Raw genomic sequence first — 11,144 nt, forward strand, 5'->3', positions numbered from 1 at the left:
TGGATCTATCTGAATCGAAAAAAAGATCCAAGAGTGGTCCTGCCCTCTCGTCTTCTTCGGGGGATGAGGGGGCAAAAAAGAAGGGAAAACAAAAGTAAAGGGTGTGGCCGTCTAATTTAATCACCCTGTATGGCGGCACTCACCCCATTGACGCTGGCATCTATTAATTGTGCCAGCATAAAGTCGGATACGGCTAGATTCGCAGCCTTTGATTTTCTCGGCCGCGTTGAAGCCGACATTTTCTTTTTACAGGAGACCAGGTTGTCAGATCTAGCCTCTCTGGTAAAAGCCAGAAGAGAGTGGAGGCGTGGTCCCTCCCACTGGTCTCTTGCGGCTGAGCCGTATAGTGGGGTGGCGGTCCTTTTTACCGCTCCTGTTGAATGCCGACGGGTTATTGAATTAGAAATGGGGAGGTGCCTGATCTTAGATGTCTTCATGAAGGGACAAGAGCTCCGGCTCATTAACATCTACGCCCCGCAAAGTAAGCGGGGCCGTAAAGATCTCTTTATGAGGATTAAGCCCTTTCTTTTTACGAGTCGGCAGGTGATCTTTGGAGGGGACTTCAATAATGTCACGAGGTCCCAAGATAGGAGAGGCTCCAATAGTCCGCTGACTTGCGATAGTGTGGCGCTGATTAGCATAGCTAGAGAAGCTCGCCTAGAGGATGCCCACATCCGGAGCCCCTCGGGCCACGCGGGTTTCACTTATCATCAAGGTAGTCGCAGGTCTAGGATAGATAGGTTTTATTTAAAGGAGGAAGCCGTAGCTTCCGCAGTGTCCGTGGTTGAGGTGGAGTTCTCCGACCACTGTATGATTTTGTTTTCCCTGAATGTTTCAGAGACCCCCCCCCCGGATGGGAAAAGGTTATTGGAAGCTGACTTCGTCCCTCCTGGAGGAAGCGGAGATAAGACAGTCCTTTGAGGATTTTCTTCAGAGTCAGGTACCTTTACTGGGCCTATGTAGTAGTAAGTCAGAGTGGTGGGAGATATTCAAGAAGCGGGTTGCGGGGTTCTTCCGCCAGCTCTCGAGCCTCAGGTCCCTGAACAGGTATCGCCTGTATCAGGGTCTGAGGAGGAAACTCGAGCTTCTTGTCTCGACTGGAGGTAGCCGGGAGGATATCTCCAGAGTGAAATCCTTGCTGATGAGGTGTCAGTACGATAGGCACGCATCTTTGGTTTTTGAGAGGGATTTCGGGAAGTACCGCTCGCCCGACCCTTACAGAAACTGTAAGATGTCAGTGAGTAGTAAAGTCATTTCAGGACTGATTGATAGTACAGGATCTCTGAATCGGTCCAGATCAGGGATCTTGGAGATCGTCAGATCCTTCTACTCTCACCTCTTGGGAAGGAAGGATCTGGATCGGGATGTGATGTCGGGTTTCCTGGCTGAAACCATTCCTGAGCCAGGGGTAGACCCCTCTCTTGGCGTTTTGGCAGAAGAGATCAGGGAAGAGGAAGTGAGACTGGCGATCGAGGGGCTTGCCCCCAAGAAGTCGCCAGGTCCGGATGGCTTAACATCTGAGTGGTACAGGACCTTTAAGGAGTCTTTAGCTCCCCTCTTGACTGAGGTATTCAATGAGTGTCTCTCCTCGGGCACTCTGCCAAAGTCAATGAGGAGGTCAGCCCTGATTCTTCTCTCAAAGGGTAAAGATCCCAGCCGTATTGAGAATTGGAGACCCATAGCTCTTCTCAATACGGACAGGAAGCTTCTGGCCAAGATACTGTTTAATCGGCTGGTGAAGTTTGCACCCCGGCTCCTTTCGGAGGCCCAGCACTGCACTGTTCCAGGCCGAAGCACCTTAAGTGCTGTCCTTAGTGTCAGGGAGGCAGTGGAGCGGAGTAGTGCGGGTTTCTGGAAGGGGTACTTGCTGTCCTTGGATCAGGCCAAAGCATTTGATCGGTTGAACCACGAGTACCTCTGGTCCGTCCTCCTGAGATATGGCTTACCGAGTACTTTTGTTAATTGGCTTAAGATCTTGTATGCAGGGGCAGAGAGTTTCCCACTGGTGAACGGGTGGTCTGGCCACTCTTTTGGAGTGGGGTCTGGAGTCCGTCAGGGTTGTCCTTTGAGCCCGCTGTTATATGTGTTCGTGATCGATCCCTTCCTTAGGAGGGTGAGTTGCGGACCATTGGCGGGAGTCGGGATGAGTTTGGCGGAGCCGGGGGCCATCCAGGGGGTAGTGGCGTACGCCGACGATGTCACTATTTTCGTCTCCTCGAGAGAGGGGGTTGATGTGGTGATGTCGGAGGTGGAACGCTACTCGGAGGCATCCGGGTCTAAGATCAACCGGGATAAGTGTGAGAGTCTCTGGCTGGGAGGGGGGGATCCCACGTTTGATCTCCCGGACACCCTTCCAGGGCCCCAAGAATCAGCAAAAGTCTTAGGCATCACATTTGGCCAGGATGATTATCCCACCAAAAACTAGGATGGTAAGCTCCAGGTTGCCACTCAGAAGGTGGACCAGTGGAAGGGTTGGTCTTTGACCCTCAGGGAAAGGGTACACCTGATCAAATCGTACCTGCTCCCCTTGTTTATCTATCTGGGCAGCGTATGTATCTTGCCAGAGGCTTACTACACTAGGATCTACAGCCTGTTTTTTCAACTGTTATGGGGGAACAGGATGAACCTAGTCAAGAGGGAGGTTACGTACCGCACGAGGAGACTAGGGGGTTTATCTATGGTAAACCCTGTGGTGTTCTTAACAAACACCTTTTTAAAAGCTAACATCTCAAACCTCTGGTCAGAGAGGGCTTCTCCGTGGGTACTCTCCTGCAGGGAGTGGTTTCGGCCTTTCTTCCAGGAATGGGAGACAGGAGGGCAAGTGAAGGACCTCCGTACGCCCCATGGATATCTTCCGGCTTACGCTACCCCGACTCTGAAGGCGATACGTCGGTGGGGTCTGGGAGTGTGGGAGATCAGGACCCAGTCAAGGCAGTTCCTTGACAAACGGGTTCTGTTGACCCACTTCCAGAAGCCTCTGGCACTCAGGGACTGCCCAGGTCGGGATCTGAGGGTGGGGTTGTACCTTTTAAACATGAAAAGGATCCCCCAGAAGTTTTGGGACTTGGCCTGGCGCTGCTTTCAGGGGAAGCTATATGTAAGGGACAACCTGAAGTGCAGGAACTCTGATGACCGGGGATGTCCCCGAGAAGAGTGCGGGGACACGCTGGAAAGCATGGACCACTTCCTGCTTCATTGTCCCTTTAATATAGGGGTTTACAACCGGGTGGGCGCTTCCATCGGCTGGAGTCAACTTGCCGGCCTTACCTATCCGGAGTGGGCTTATGGGGCATTCAGGACACTGGGTGGCCGAGACCGGGGCACTTTATTCTTAGTTAGTTTAGTGGTTAGGTACTACACGTGGAATGCACGGTGTTTAGTGTCGACCCAGCAGAAAATCCTCTCCGAGGTGGAGGTCTGTAGGAATATCACCGGTGACCTCGGGAAGATCAGGTCTTTGGAGTATGGCAGTCTTGGTACCAGTAGGGCTTCTCTCCTGTGGAGAGGGTTTTCTTTTGATGTGCCCTAGGTACTAGATCTTTTGGGTAGAGTACCTTTATTTTGGATAGGGGAAGTGTGATAGGGATAGAGATAGGGTGAGAGTAGGGTTAGCTTTAATGGAGGGATAGAATTAGGGAGAATTGTAGGGGGAGTTAGGAAAAGAGTTAAAAATTATTTTGGTGTATCAAGTCTGCCATACTTCTTTCTGGTGGTGGGCTAATGCATGTGCACGCTAGCTTTTTTGTTTTGTTTTAAGCTGATATGGCATGAAGGGCTTACAGGCGACCAAACTTGGGCCTAAAGTGGGTTGTGGTTCAGTGTCTGTTAGTTAGTATGTATAAGTTTGTGTATAAGTTGGTTGGGTGGAGTGCTAGGTGGGGAGGGTGTATTTGTGGGTGGTGGTGTGTTTTCGTGTTTTTGGGGGACCTGACATGGGTCAGTTAAGGACAGAACTTTGTAAACTGTAGAGGAACGGTATGGACTCTGACCCATGTGCAGGAGGGGTGGTGTGGGTGAGGGCACAGTTCTAGTGTAGGGATTTCCTGTATTTATTTATTTATTAATTTTTTTTTCTTTTTGTAGGTTTCTGTAAATAGGGTGCATATAGTTATGTTTATATACTATATTTTATTAATTTCTATTAGTGATTTTGTATCTATTTGGTTTTGTATCTACATCGTTTTATATTGTCTCATATTATAGTTATGGCAGTCGGACCAGTTGTTGTGTTATGTGTTTGTTTATTTATTTATATTTTTTATTTTTATATTTTTAATTTATTTATTTTCCCCTTTTGTTTTGTTTCCCGAGTATGGATGGTTTTGAGTCACAGCCGGGTAGTGCTAATTTTATGTTTATGTTTAAGCCAAGTTGTGCTGTTTATTTTTATTTATTTATTTCTTTATTTTTATAATTATTATTATTTATTTATTTATTTATTATAATTTTTTTTTTTTTTTTTTTTATCCCCCCCCCCCCGAGTATGGATGGTTTGAGTTACAGCCAGGTAGTGCTAATTTTATGTTTATGTTTAAGCCAAGTTGTGCTGTTTTTATGTTCATTTTTGGTATGTGTGTCAGTGTGTTTTTGTTTGTTTGTTTTCTTTTTGCTTTGCAAAGCTGGGCTGGCCGGTTAGGCAGGGTTTTGTTTTTGATTTATATTATAGCTGGTTAAGCTTGTTTTTTGTTGTATTGGATAAGTTTTGTATTTTTATAATAAAAAGAGTGTCAGCAGAGAGCACATCCTCTGAACACAGCAGTTTCAGTGTGTGAAGTTGTCGGGTGTGTCTCCTTTGAGCTCCAGACTTCCACACAGAGAGAAGCAGCGTTTTTCACCTGCCTTCCCAGGGGTGTGGCAGGCCCCTGGGGAGAGCTTTCCTGCATGGAGCCAAGGGAGTCTCGGGCTTCTACCTCTCATTCCCGGCTGGCGAGAGGGGGGAAGATAGCATCTACAGCCGGTTCCAAGGTCGGGGTGAGGCGTTCCAGCAGGGCCCGCAGAAATGCGGAGCCCGCTCCCCCGTCCAAACCCGAAGGACGCAAGGCTACAGCCAAGAACAGCGGACCTTCTGCTACCCCTGAACCCCAGCAATGGGGGGTACGGGGTCCAAGGGAGTCTCTGGAGATGTATGGGTCACGGATCCAATCCAAGATGGCGGAGTATGAAGAGTTGGGAAGAAAACTTAGGAGCCTGAGGGAAGACCTGAAGTTTTCACGCTACCAGGCTGACAATGCCTCTGCAGGTAAGAGGCAGAAGTTTACTGCTCAGGTGCGGGCTCTTAAGGCAAAGGTGGCTGAGGTGGAGGAGGCCAGAAGGAACATTGCTGAGGATGCAGGGTTCTTTAAGGAAAAACTTACTAACAATGAAAGATTTAAAAACCCGCATGCATGTGCAGACAGCCATGAGGACAGCAGTGAGGAGGAAGATGGAGAGGAGGAAGGTGATGGAGAGTCAGGTGAAGCTGTGGAGAGTGAGGGGGATGCTGCCCCTGGTGCATGTGACCCCCAGCCCCCCCAAGATAGCTACCCAGAGCCCTATCAAGTGGCGTTACCTTCCAGTGATGGGGAGATGGAGGATAGCTGTGAAGAGGACGCAGCTAGTGGGGGTTTGCTGAGAGCTATTGTGCAGCAGGAGTCACCTACCCGCTTTGAGGATTTTGCCTTTGGTGAAGATCTTGGCAAGAATGATGTAGTGAAGAAAAGGAAGAAGCAGAAAGTTCAGGAAACGGTATCTTTTGTTTTTCATTCATTCAAGCAGTCTGGGCCAGCTGTGAAGTTGGTTCAGGCTGCTGGGCCCCCCAAACTGCCAGACCCCGTTCCTGTCATGGACCGGGGCCAGCAAGGGGGGTACAGCATGGCGTCTGAAAAGGCTGTAGGCGCAATAGATGTGAAGCCCACCCATCCTGCCGGTAGGGAGGGGCAGGATGGGCTCATGGTGGGAAGTGGCGAGGCAAGCTATGCCGCCGCGTGCTCGGGGGGCGGTTCCCCGAGTGCTGTGGGCATTACCAGCGCTGCGGGGCACTCCCCTGTGAGGGGGGGGAGTGTCCAGGCGCCGTTGGCAGAGAATGGTGGGTCCAGGTGCTCGGGGGGCGGTCCTCCGAGTACTATATGTTCTGTGGGCGCTGCGGGGCACTCCTCTGTGAGGGAGGGGAGTGTCCGGGTGTCAGAGTCTGCTGCAGAGCCCGTGCGGACGGGCACAGCTGGCACGGTGGGGATTCCCTGCGTGTCAGAGAGTGTGGGCGGAGCTGGGGTGCGCCCGGGGGGGCAGCTCCAGACTCCAGAAGGGACATCGCCCATGGAGGAGGAGCCCTTGGCGTCAACCCCAGCAACAGCTAAGACAGCAAAGAACATTATTAAACCAGCTATACTACAAGTCCCAGCCAGCCCAGAATCTGTTAGGCAGGTAATGAGTGGAGGATGTGAGAATGCTGAGTGTAGTAGTGTTGTGGATGAGAGGAGTGCATGTGGGAGTGTAAGTGGAGTGAATGATGGTGGGACTAGTAGTGGTAAGAGTGGAAAGTCGGGTATGAATGGGAATAAAGATGGGAGTAGTGGTGTGAGTGGCTGTACTGACGGTTCTGGGTCTGATCTGGCTGCCCCCCCGGTAGTGACTGCTTCTAGGAGCTATGCCAATGTCACTGCCGGGGGTTCAGGGGGGTCCCCATCTCTGTCCGGCTCTGGAGAACACTTGCAACAGCGCCTCCTGGAGGCTTTACGCAGGGGCGACAGGTCGATCCAGGTAGAGGGAAGGGGTGAGGTCGACCTGTCTTTCTGGATAGAGAGGCACGGTTTGGGGGCTTTCCGAGAGCGGAATGGGGAGGTGGTCTGGTCCCTCCCGACAACCGGGCAGGACAGTAACCGTAGGAATGTGGTCCGTCTGATTTGGAGGGGCGAGGATGCGTGCCCACCTCGCTCTAAAGTGGTTGAGCTCCTCCTTCAGATGGAATTCAGGGCAAGTGACATCTTTGCCCTCATTCACCCCTACGGTTCATCCGAGTTTGATGTCAGTTTCGTACGGCCAGAGGGTCTCGAACTCTTCTGGTCAAACTACGAAGTGGCAAAGAACGAGCCCGGCTGGCGGGATTTTGCCGTCAAGGCGATTTCCCGTCAGAACTCTGTCAAGAAAGTTACCGTTTTGACCCGTAACGAGTCACTTTCTTGTTATGACATTATGACCTGGCTTGGTCGGTATGGGGATGTGACGGATATGCCCAAGAAAAACTTGGATGAGCACGGGATCTGGTCCGGGGCCTGGACGTTTTCCGTCAAACTCAAGCGTTCAGGGAGTACAGTTGCCCACATTCCGTCAGCCGCCTTCCTTGGACGCGATAGGATCCAGGTCTTCTACCAGGGGCAACCCAAGGTCTGTCACAGGTGTGGCAGCCCCACCCACTTTAGCGCAGCCTGTACTGTGCAGGTCTGCGCTTTGTGTGGTGGGGTGGGTCATCTGGCCGCATCCTGTAGGCAGATCCGGTGCCACCTGTGTGGTGTCCTCAGGCACCGCTTTAGCCGTTGTCCTAGCGCCTTCGCCCGTGCGGCGGCCGCTCCGGCTGAGGAGAGCTGCGAAGTTGCCTCAGCTGGGGAGGGTACGGGCAGGGATGGGGGCGCAACAGGGCTAGTGAGGAGGAAAAAGAGCCCCGCCAAACTAAGGCGGGAGGAAAATCGTAGAAGGAGTAGGGAGCTGGAGAGTGCCCAGGTGACGGGGGTAGCTTCAGCCCCTGCTCCTGAAGCTGGCCCTGTAACCGCTGAAGCCCTAGAAGAGAACGTGCTGGATGAGGAGATCAGGAGACTTCACAGAGAGAAAGGCAATATGGCCGACCCTTCCGATTCCTCCCACTATGAAAGTGTGGATGAGGAAAGTAGGGTGAGGCCCAAAAAGAAAGATAAGGGCAAAAGGAAAGGGAGAAAGAAGAGGTCAGAGCCCTCTGAAGTTCCTTGTACTACGGGGTAGGTCCAAAACGGAAGCCTACCCCGTAGTACAACCTACCCGCTTTGAGGATTTTGCCTTTGGTGAAGATCTTGGCAAGAATGATGTAGTGAAGAAAAGGAAGAAGCAGAAAGTTCAGGAAACGGTATCTTTTGTTTTTCATTCATTCAAGCAGTCTGGGCCAGCTGTGAAGTTGGTTCAGGCTGCTGGGCCCCCCAAACTGCCAGACCCCGTTCCTGTCATGGACCGGGGCCAGCAAGGGGGGTACAGCATGGCGTCTGAAAAGGCTGTAGGCGCAATAGATGTGAAGCCCACCCATCCTGCCGGTAGGGAGGGGCAGGATGGGCTCATGGTGGGAAGTGGCGAGGCAAGCTATGCCGCCGCGTGCTCGGGGGGCGGTTCCCCGAGTGCTGTGGGCATTACCAGCGCTGCGGGGCACTCCCCTGTGAGGGGGGGGAGTGTCCAGGCGCCGTTGGCAGAGAATGGTGGGTCCAGGTGCTCGGGGGGCGGTCCTCCGAGTACTATATGTTCTGTGGGCGCTGCGGGGCACTCCTCTGTGAGGGAGGGGAGTGTCCGGGTGTCAGAGTCTGCTGCAGAGCCCGTGCGGACGGGCACAGCTGGCACGGTGGGGATTCCCTGCGTGTCAGAGAGTGTGGGCGGAGCTGGGGTGCGCCCGGGGGGGCAGCTCCAGACTCCAGAAGGGACATCGCCCATGGAGGAGGAGCCCTTGGCGTCAACCCCAGCAACAGCTAAGACAGCAAAGAACATTATTAAACCAGCTATACTACAAGTCCCAGCCAGCCCAGAATCTGTTAGGCAGGTAATGAGTGGAGGATGTGAGAATGCTGAGTGTAGTAGTGTTGTGGATGAGAGGAGTGCATGTGGGAGTGTAAGTGGAGTGAATGATGGTGGGACTAGTAGTGGTAAGAGTGGAAAGTCGGGTATGAATGGGAATAAAGATGGGAGTAGTGGTGTGAGTGGCTGTACTGACGGTTCTGGGTCTGATCTGGCTGCCCCCCCGGTAGTGACTGCTTCTAGGAGCTATGCCAATGTCACTGCCGGGGGTTCAGGGGGGTCCCCATCTCTGTCCGGCTCTGGAGAACACTTGCAACAGCGCCTCCTGGAGGCTTTACGCAGGGGCGACAGGTCGATCCAGGTAGAGGGAAGGGGTGAGGTCGACCTGTCTTTCTGGATAGAGAGGCACGGTTTGGGGGCTTTCCGAGAGCGGAATGGGGAGGTGGTCTGGTCCCTCCCGACAACCGGGCAGGACAGTAACCGTAGGAATGTGGTCCGTCTGATTTGGAGGGGCGAGGATGCGTGCCCACCTCGCTCTAAAGTGGTTGAGCTCCTCCTTCAGATGGAATTCAGGGCAAGTGACATCTTTGCCCTCATTCACCCCTACGGTTCATCCGAGTTTGATGTCAGTTTCGTACGGCCAGAGGGTCTCGAACTCTTCTGGTCAAACTACGAAGTGGCAAAGAACGAGCCCGGCTGGCGGGATTTTGCCGTCAAGGCGATTTCCCGTCAGAACTCTGTCAAGAAAGTTACCGTTTTGACCCGTAACGAGTCACTTTCTTGTTATGACATTATGACCTGGCTTGGTCGGTATGGGGATGTGACGGATATGCCCAAGAAAAACTTGGATGAGCACGGGATCTGGTCCGGGGCCTGGACGTTTTCCGTCAAACTCAAGCGTTCAGGGAGTACAGTTGCCCACATTCCGTCAGCCGCCTTCCTTGGACGCGATAGGATCCAGGTCTTCTACCAGGGGCAACCCAAGGTCTGTCACAGGTGTGGCAGCCCCACCCACTTTAGCGCAGCCTGTACTGTGCAGGTCTGCGCTTTGTGTGGTGGGGTGGGTCATCTGGCCGCATCCTGTAGGCAGATCCGGTGCCACCTGTGTGGTGTCCTCAGGCACCGCTTTAGCCGTTGTCCTAGCGCCTTCGCCCGTGCGGCGGCCGCTCCGGCTGAGGAGAGCTGCGAAGTTGCCTCAGCTGGGGAGGGTACGGGCAGGGATGGGGGCGCAACAGGGCTAGTGAGGAGGAAAAAGAGCCCCGCCAAACTAAGGCGGGAGGAAAATCGTAGAAGGAGTAGGGAGCTGGAGAGTGCCCAGGTGACGGGGGTAGCTTCAGCCCCTGCTCCTGAAGCTGGCCCTGTAACCGCTGAAGCCCTAGAAGAGAACGTGCTGGATGAGGAGATCAGGAGACTTCACAGAGAGAAAGGCAATATGGCCGACCCTTCCGATTCCTCCCACTATGAAAGTGTGGATGAGGAAAGTAGGGTGAGGCCCAAAAAGAAAGATAAGGGCAAAAGGAAAGGGAGAAAGAAGAGGTCAGAGCCCTCTGAAGTTCCTTGTACTACGGGGTAGGTCCAAAACGGAAGCCTGACTGCCCCCCCTCTGATTGACCTGTCAAACTGATACCTCGTCCTCGATACCATCTCCTCCCCCTCCTTGGAGGGGGAAGGTGAGGACGGGGTGCCTAGGGAGAAGGAGCCTCTGGGGGGAACTGGGCCCTGTCCTGTTGAGGCACCTTCCTCAGAGGGCAGGGCTAGACCGGAGCCGGACAGAGACGGGGACCATATGGATCAATCGGAGTGTAAAAAAAGATCCAAGAGTGGTCCTGCCCTCTCGTCTTCTTCGGGGGATGAGGGGGCAAAAAAGAAGGGAAAGAGAAAGTAAAGGGTGTGGCCGTCTAATTTAATCACCCTGTATGGCGGCACTCACCCCATTGACGCTGGCATCTATTAACTGTGCCAGTATAAAGTCAGATACGGCTAGATTCGCAGCCTTTGATTTTCTCGGCCGTGTTGAAGCCGACATTTTCCTTTTACAGGAGACCAGGTTGTCAGATCTAGCCTCTCTGGTAAAAGCCAGAAGAGAGTGGAGGCGCGGTCCCTCCCACTGGTCTCTTGCGGCTGAGCCGTATAGTGGGGTGGCGGTCCTTTTTACCGCTCCTGTTGAATGCCGACGGGTTATTGAATTAGAAATGGGGAGGTGCCTGATCTTAGATGTCTTCATGAAGGGACAAGAGCTCCGGCTCATTAACATCTACGCCCCGCAAACTAAGCGGGGCCGTAAAGATCTCTTTATGAGGATTAAGCCCTTTCTTTTTACGAGTCGGCAAGTGATCTTTGGAGGGGACTTCAATAATGTCACGAGGTCCCAAGATAGGAGAGGCTCCAATGGTCCGCTGACTTGTGATAGTGTGGCACTGATTAGC

Source organism: Hyla sarda, chromosome 4, assembly GCF_029499605.1.
Source record: "Hyla sarda isolate aHylSar1 chromosome 4, aHylSar1.hap1, whole genome shotgun sequence".
Lineage (NCBI taxonomy): Eukaryota > Metazoa > Chordata > Amphibia > Anura > Hylidae > Hyla > Hyla sarda.